Below are 7,326 nucleotides of genomic sequence, written 5' to 3'. Positions count from 1 at the left end.
CTCCTCCTCTCCTCCATTTCATATGAAACAAGGCTTGTGACAGCATCTCTCATGGAAATCCAGAAAGTAACTGAGAGTAAACCTGCAGGTTCCCGAGTGCCTCACACATTTCCCTGCTCCATGGCAGCTGTGGGACAGAGGGAGGCAGGAGCCAGTTGAGAAAAGGTGATCACACAGTTATTTATACAGCCCTTCCAAATATTTGAGGCTCGTGACATGCATGATGATGTATAACAAAAATATCTCCTTCAAAACCTTCCAAGTTAAATCCCACATCCTTATTTTAATTCAGGAGTTTAAGGGATTTAAGGAAGTATATCCTTAAAGTGATTCTTCTTGTCGCTCTCAGTGAGGAGCACTCCAGCCAGCCCTCAGGGAGAGTGGGGCAGCTTTGGGGACAGCACTGTAACCCTGGGGAAAAGAGCCTCAGTGGGGACACAGGCTAGACCTCCTGTGGAGATAATGCCAAGGGCATCTGTGCAGATGTGCATAATCAGCACCTTCAACGTGGTTTGATTCTGGGACCTTCCCTTCCCCAGCAGCAGGGAGACTCTAGCGTCCCCTGCAGCTTGGTGCTCCAGGCTGCTCAGCCTAATAGGGTTTCTAATGAAGTTAGTTTAATTTCTCTCAATTAAGAGGGGCCAGTGCATCTAAGGGGGCTCTGTAGGGCCCAGGAGCTGGGGGCTGGCTAAGCCCCTGGCACCAAATAAGCACCCCTGGGCAGGGCTGTCCTGGCAAAGCTTGGCTTATACCAGCATGCCATGCTGGGACCACATGCTCCATCCCAAGGCACCCAAATGCAGGTCCCTTCCCTTGCCTCGGGGGCGGCAATGTGCAGGGGTCCCTTACGGACACCGCCACCTTTGGTTCCCCTTGACCCCACAGTGTTTCCCCAGCTCTGGTGGGAGAATGCTGGGAATAGGCAGCAGAGCACGTTCCTGCACGCCCAAGCGCCTGCTGCAGCTGAGCCAAGCTTTACAGAGCGCTTTAAACACCCACCAGCGTGTTCCCTACAGCCCTGTGATTCATCGATAGCCACTCGACGCAGCTCTACCCTTTCATCATCCCCAAATGCGGCATTTCCCAGATCACATGGGCTTTTTCTGCCGCTCTTCCACACCTACAGGCCCAGCTGTTCCCTCCCAGACATGCTGTGTATGGTGCCATCATGCCCTAGGAGTGCCCTCTGCCCAATGACACGTGCTGCCTTGAGGTGACACACGAGTTTGTCACAGCGAGGTTCATCCCTGCAGTCCTCTCACAGCCCCTCTCCCTGTGAACAGGGGTTTCCATGCCACAGGTACAGTCCCACACAGCCACCTGTGTCCCTTGGGGTGCAGCAATGCAGGACAAGGAATAGAGATTTGGATAAAGGCCCAGTGGCTCTTCAGGTTTGAAAGGCTGGTGCAAAACCTGGTTTGGTTTTCCTAACTTTGGTTGAGGTTGCGGGATCCATATGCACATTCCTGGTGAAATGGAGTGTCCATGGGAACTCAGTACACCACCAGAAGTGACCAGCAGCTGGGTGGGTGTGTGGGATCCACACATCCCGAAAGATGCAATGAATTTCCCAGGAGCTCTGCGCTGCAGTGAGGATTTTTGTTGTAATCCTGTTTTTTTTTTCTTACTCTCATCCTGGGCAGTTTGAGCTCGTGGTGCCAAATGCCGCCCCAGCGTGTTTATTATTGCTGATTGTAAAACCTTGGCAGAAACATTCGCCATCAGGTCTGCAGAAATCCTGCAGGATCTGCTGCCTTCCAGCCAGATGGGCCTTATTAAGAGGTGCTACACCACTAACAACATCTGACAGCTCCTTTACTCCCTTCCCTGCTCTTCTCCACGCCATCGAAGTGAGGCAGCAGCTGGAGCCAGGAGGCAGGATCCTGCTGTTCCCACATCTGCCCCAAGGGCATAGAGCCGTGGCTCTGTCTTTGCATGGGCTCCTGCCCCTCAAAGTTGTTTCATACTCTTCTCCTGTCCTCCTCCTCCCGCCTCCCCTCTCTGTGATGGAGGCACCCAGCTGCACCCATGGGTGTGCAGGGAGCTGTCACCCACAGCATTGGATGCTTGAGGTTGCAGATGATACCTTGATATCTCTGTACAAGAGGGGGGGGGTTCCATATATTTTGTTAAATTTGGGATTTTTTTCACCATACTAAAAGAACTGCTGGGCACACAGATGTGGCAGTTTTCCACGTTTTAATAATACAACATCAGCAACCAGAGGCAGAGCACCTCCTGCCTGGCTGGGCTGAGGCTCCCCTCTTGTCTTTGCTCTGCATTTACACTGCCAACATGTAATTTGGGGAACAGTGTGGTTGGGACATGGATGGGAAGGGGCGATGTTGAATCCTGCCTTTCAGGTGTGTGGCCATCCCTGGTGCTTTCTGCCAATGGGTTCTGATGCCATGATGCTGTGACGCCCTCACGTTCTGAGCTGTTGCATTGTCACCATGGTCATCATCAAATCCAGAGGAGGCCACAAAGATGATTAGAAGGATGGAACACCCCTCCTGTGAGGAAAGGCCAAGGATTGTTCAGCCTGGAGAACAGAAGGCTCCAGGGAGGACTTATTGTGACTTTTTAGTACCTAAAGGAGCTGCAAGAGAGCTGAAGAGGGGCTTTGGACAAGGATAGGGAGGGACTGGACATGGGAGAATAGCTTCACACTGACAGAGTGGATTGGATTTGGGGACGAATTTCTTCCTTGTGAGTGTGTTGAGACTCTGGCACATGCTGACCAGAGAAGCTGTGGCTGCCTCATCCCTGGAAGTGTCCAAGGCCAGGTTGAATGGGGCTTGGAGCAACCTGGGATAGTGGAAGGTGTCTCTGCCTGTAGGGACAGGCTGTTGGAACTGTATGACCTTTAGGGTCTCTTCCAACACAAACCATTCAGTGGTTCTATGATTCTGTGATCATGTTCTGCAAGCTCAAGGTCACCCAAGGGGAAACAGAACAGGGATGAAGTTCAAAGCACCCATGGGTGGTCTGACTTGCCCCACAGCGCTGCTCCCAGTCGCTCAGCTACCTCCCAGGTTTCCCCAGCCTGCACTGAGCTCCCGGGCCCAGAGGGAGCCAGAGGCTTGCAAGGCTCCGTGCTCTTGGTGTGGAGTTCTCCTCCAGCCAAGGGAAAATGCCACTTCACTCGAATCCCTGACTCACTCACACCATCTTTCCCCAACAGCAGGCTGGCTCTGTGCAGAAGCTGGGCTTGAGGAAGAGCTGCGCAGCCCTGGAGAGCTGCTGCTGGCACTGCTACATGTGTTTCCTCAGACTGCATCGCTGTAGCTCTCACTTACTGCCTGCCAGCCCCATGGATTCCCGAATCAGAAAGATTTCACCCTCCAGAATGTCATCCTGCCTCAAAGTGCTCTCCAGAGCAGAGCTGTGCAGGCTGTTCTCTCGGCACAAAGGCAGTGATGGAGTCAGCTGGCAGCCAGCAGCTGAGATGCTGTTGTTTCCTCTCTGATGCTTAGCACCCCAGTGCAAGAGGCTGGGAAAAGCCTTCTGAGGTGACACCAAGTTCTTTGGGAAAATCCACAGTAGTGCGAGTGGTGGAGTGGGTGACTGTCCTGCCACTGGCTCAGCTCGCTGGGTGCAGGAGCCCCAGCACTGTGCCCAGGGACACTCCTGTCACCGTGACCAGCAGCTGGGAAGAGGCCAGTTCAGCCACAGTAGCATCTCCAGGCTCTGAGGCTGAGTTCCTCCTTGGGGCATATCCCATCCCCACAGTGTTTTCTAATTTCCAAGCTAATCTACCTCTCTCCAGGCTCACCGAGACTTAATATAATGCTGGCGACCTCCCCTGAGCAGGAGCTGGAGAGCTCATCCTTCTCCCAGGACATTACTGCCAAGCAGAACTGTACAGAAAAATGACCCTGGAAATTTCTCAAGTGTTTTTGGGGGGGTTATCACTTTTCCTGTGGTAGCTGAGAAATAACTGGGGTGTGAAGGGCTTCCCAAGCAGCTGCTTGTCTTTGGAGTAAGAGCTGGGACCAGGGGAGCCTGGGCTCGTTTTCATTTTATCTTGACTGCAGTCCTCATTGCTCTGCAGTTCCCATTTGTAATCACACGTTCAGTAAAATAATCAAGTTATAATTGCTCGGGATTCCTTCTCCCCTACGTCACAGAGCCCAGGAGGGGAAGCAGTGCTACAACTGAGTCAGCAGCCAACCTCAGCCAGCCTTAGGCCAGCATTTCAACAGCAAATTAACCAGAGTTAAAGTAAGACAAGAGCTGATAAAGATCCCCCAAACCTGCCCAGGTGATGAAAAGGGATTTTTAACCTCTTCTTTGTTTGTCACACTGAGAAGGGCACCTTCTTCTCTCGTGTGTCCCCAAAATAAGGTGGGATCATGCCCACCCTTTGCAGAGCATCTATCTCCGTGAGAGCCCAGGTACCCCGGGTGGGCAGGGAAGGGTTTTCAGCCCCCCCTCTCTGCTGATCCCCTCAAAGTCTGGGTTCTGCCAGGGAGAACCAGTGATGAAGAAATCACTGAGCATCAGAACAAGGAATCATAAGTGACTCAGGTTTAAGAAGAACAATTTCTGCCAGGCAAAATGTGATGGCTTTTTTGGACAGGGATAAAAAACGGGGCTGCAGCTCTAATTAATCCACCACTTGCATTAATCAGAAGAGCAAGGCTTGGCCAGCCCTGGCCTTGAGGTGCAGGGCTTGGCAGGGGCACTGTGGCAAGGGGCACCGGCAGGTGCAGTTGTGGCACCTCTGGTGGGTGGTGGGTCATCCCAGGAAGCCATCAGCACAGCAAGGAGAGTATTGGGAACTGACAGGGACCAGGAAGGCATTACAAATTCCCAGGGTAGCACGTCCACACTGGCAGCTTGTGCTTCCCCCTTCTCCGAACTGGGCTTTTACCCCTGCGTGTGTGGAAGCAGCGCTCAGGGGCTGCAGTTGCTGCCAGCACCCCTGGACCATGGTCACACTCACCCCAGCAAAGGCGTTCTCCTCCTCCCTCAGGTACAGAGCACTGTGGATTAAATGGTCAGGGCTTCCAGGCTTGGAAATCAGTGTTAAGACATCCATAAGTTGCTCTCATCCTCCCAAACCTGACCCCAGTGTCCCACTAAGGACCTCAGTGTCCCACTAAGGGAATCAATCTGTGGGGAGAATCCTCTGCTGCAGCCCTTTGAGGGAGTGGGAACGTGTGCATAATCTGCACATAATGCAGATCTGCAAGAGAGGGACATCATTACCAGGGCTTGTGTCTAATCATAATAATTTGGTCTTTCTACCATTTTAATTTACTAATTAATCCCTGGAAGGAATACCTACTTGGATTCAGGAGAAGAATGAAACTCTCTTGTCTGGCACTGCTGGGAATTTCACCAGTAGTCTAGGCAAAGCATTAGGAAAGTCAAGGCAGAGTGGAGGAGTCCAGCAGCTTCTCATGGTCGAGCTGGCCACCCTGCCTGGAAAAAATATTCATGCCCCACTCCTGCAGGGCCATTCCCATGGCTGGAAAACATATGGAAGCTCCCAGCCATCTGGAAAGCCCCGGGAGACTGCTGCTGGCTGGAAAACATTGCTGAAGGTGTGCATCCCAAGTGTGTCACTCCCACACAAGCTGGGATCAGCCCTGATCTGGGAAAGGTGTCATCTGGTGTGAGATTTCTTTTGGGAAAAGGGCTCTGTATCTGCCAGCTGAGCCCTTGCAGGAGGGATCTCACCAGCTCTGGTCAGATCTCTGCCTGCCCAGACCAGAGATAATGTGCCCTGGCACCCTGTGTGCAGGCAGTAGTGGATGTCCAGCCACAAGACTTCATCCTCCTCCTTCTCCTCTAACCCACATGTTTGGCCAACGATTACTTCCCTGCAATAGCTGATAATAAACAATAAAACTCATTTATTTTGAATTTCCCACCCTGTGCCCTCACAGCAGAAGGGCTTTCACCACATCCCACTGGTTCTGGGCTGTGCCCTCCAGCCCTGCTGCTTTCCATCCCCATCCTAGTCCCCAGCCCAATCCTCATCCCCGGGATGGAGGAGAAGTGACCCACAGCCATCAGAAGGATGAGGACAAGGCTGGGACCTCATCTCAGGGGAGAGGAGAGGTCACCCACTTTGGCTCAGTCTTGACACAGGTTACAGCTCCTGGGGAAGACAGTTGGCGCAGATGGGAATGGGAAGCTCAGGGTCCTCTTCCCACTGCTCTGGAATGTGGACTCTTCTGTGCTTTGGCACAGCCCACCACCAGAGACTAGTTAGCTCTTTGAAGGCTTGCGTCTCTTTCCTGGTCACAGATGGCAAGTGAGTGGTACCATCAAAAGTTAATGATTGGCCTCAGTCTTAAAGGTCTTCTCCCATGTAAATGATTCCATGATTCTATCTCCTCTAAAAGTGGCATGGCTCTGGGGACTCCATCATCCTCAGTACCCTAGCCAGGGGCCCTGACCCATCTCTCTGGAGTCCCAGCCAGAAGGGAGGGAGGAAAAATGGGACTGGGACTGGAGAGATCACCAGTGTAGAGTAGGAACGTCATCTGGGACCGGCAGGCAACACACAGTTATACATGTGGATCCTGCTCCTGTTTCTCTCGAGAAAGTTCAGTCCCAGATGTCATTCCCCTTCTCCTGCTTTTTTTGAAGTTGGAGAACTACGTACATGGATGGCGTCTCTAATTAATATAAATATAGTGAAACATAAATAATAGACATGCCTGAAATAGTGTCACTCCCGAGCAGGCAGGCAGACGCGTCATGGAAAGAAAATAAAAATGCTTTTTATCTGTTTTGGCATTTTTTGTTTGTTTGTTTTCACTGGTTTGTTCCGTTCCTGAGGAAAGAGCAACCTTTGCCATGAGTGAAATGGCTTGAAAATGAGAGATCGAGGTGCAGGGGGAGGGAAGGCCCCGGGAAGAGAGCGGGATGGGGACTGGGATGGGGACAGGGACGGGGACGGGGATGGGGATGAAGATGGGGACAGGGACAGAGGTGGGGATGGAGATATAGATGGGGATGAAGATAGGCACGGGGACACGGACAGTAACGGAGGTGGAGATGGGAACAGGGTCGGGTAACGTCGGGGCTCTGGGGCAGAGTGCGGGGTCAGTGGGAAGTGGGGAAAGCCTTGCCGCTGTGGGGAAAGGGGAATTTATAACAAATGTGTTTATCCTGGAAACGCGGCTCCCGCTGCCCCTAGAGCCGGCCGCTCCCTCCACGGCTCTCCCCGGTGCTGCCCCAGGCCCCGGGCAGGGGCGGGGGCGCGGTCGGGGCCGCCGGGCTCTTCCCTCCAACTCCTCCTCCTCCTCCTCCTCTTTCTCCTCCCGCCCCGGCCGCCCGCCGGTGCCGGCGGAGGCGGGCGGAGCG

Source organism: Myiozetetes cayanensis, unplaced genomic scaffold, assembly GCF_022539395.1.
Source record: "Myiozetetes cayanensis isolate MyiCay16 unplaced genomic scaffold, myiCay2020 scf13, whole genome shotgun sequence".
In the NCBI taxonomy this organism is placed as follows: domain Eukaryota; kingdom Metazoa; phylum Chordata; class Aves; order Passeriformes; family Tyrannidae; genus Myiozetetes; species Myiozetetes cayanensis.
This window is presented reverse-complemented; position numbering follows the sequence as displayed.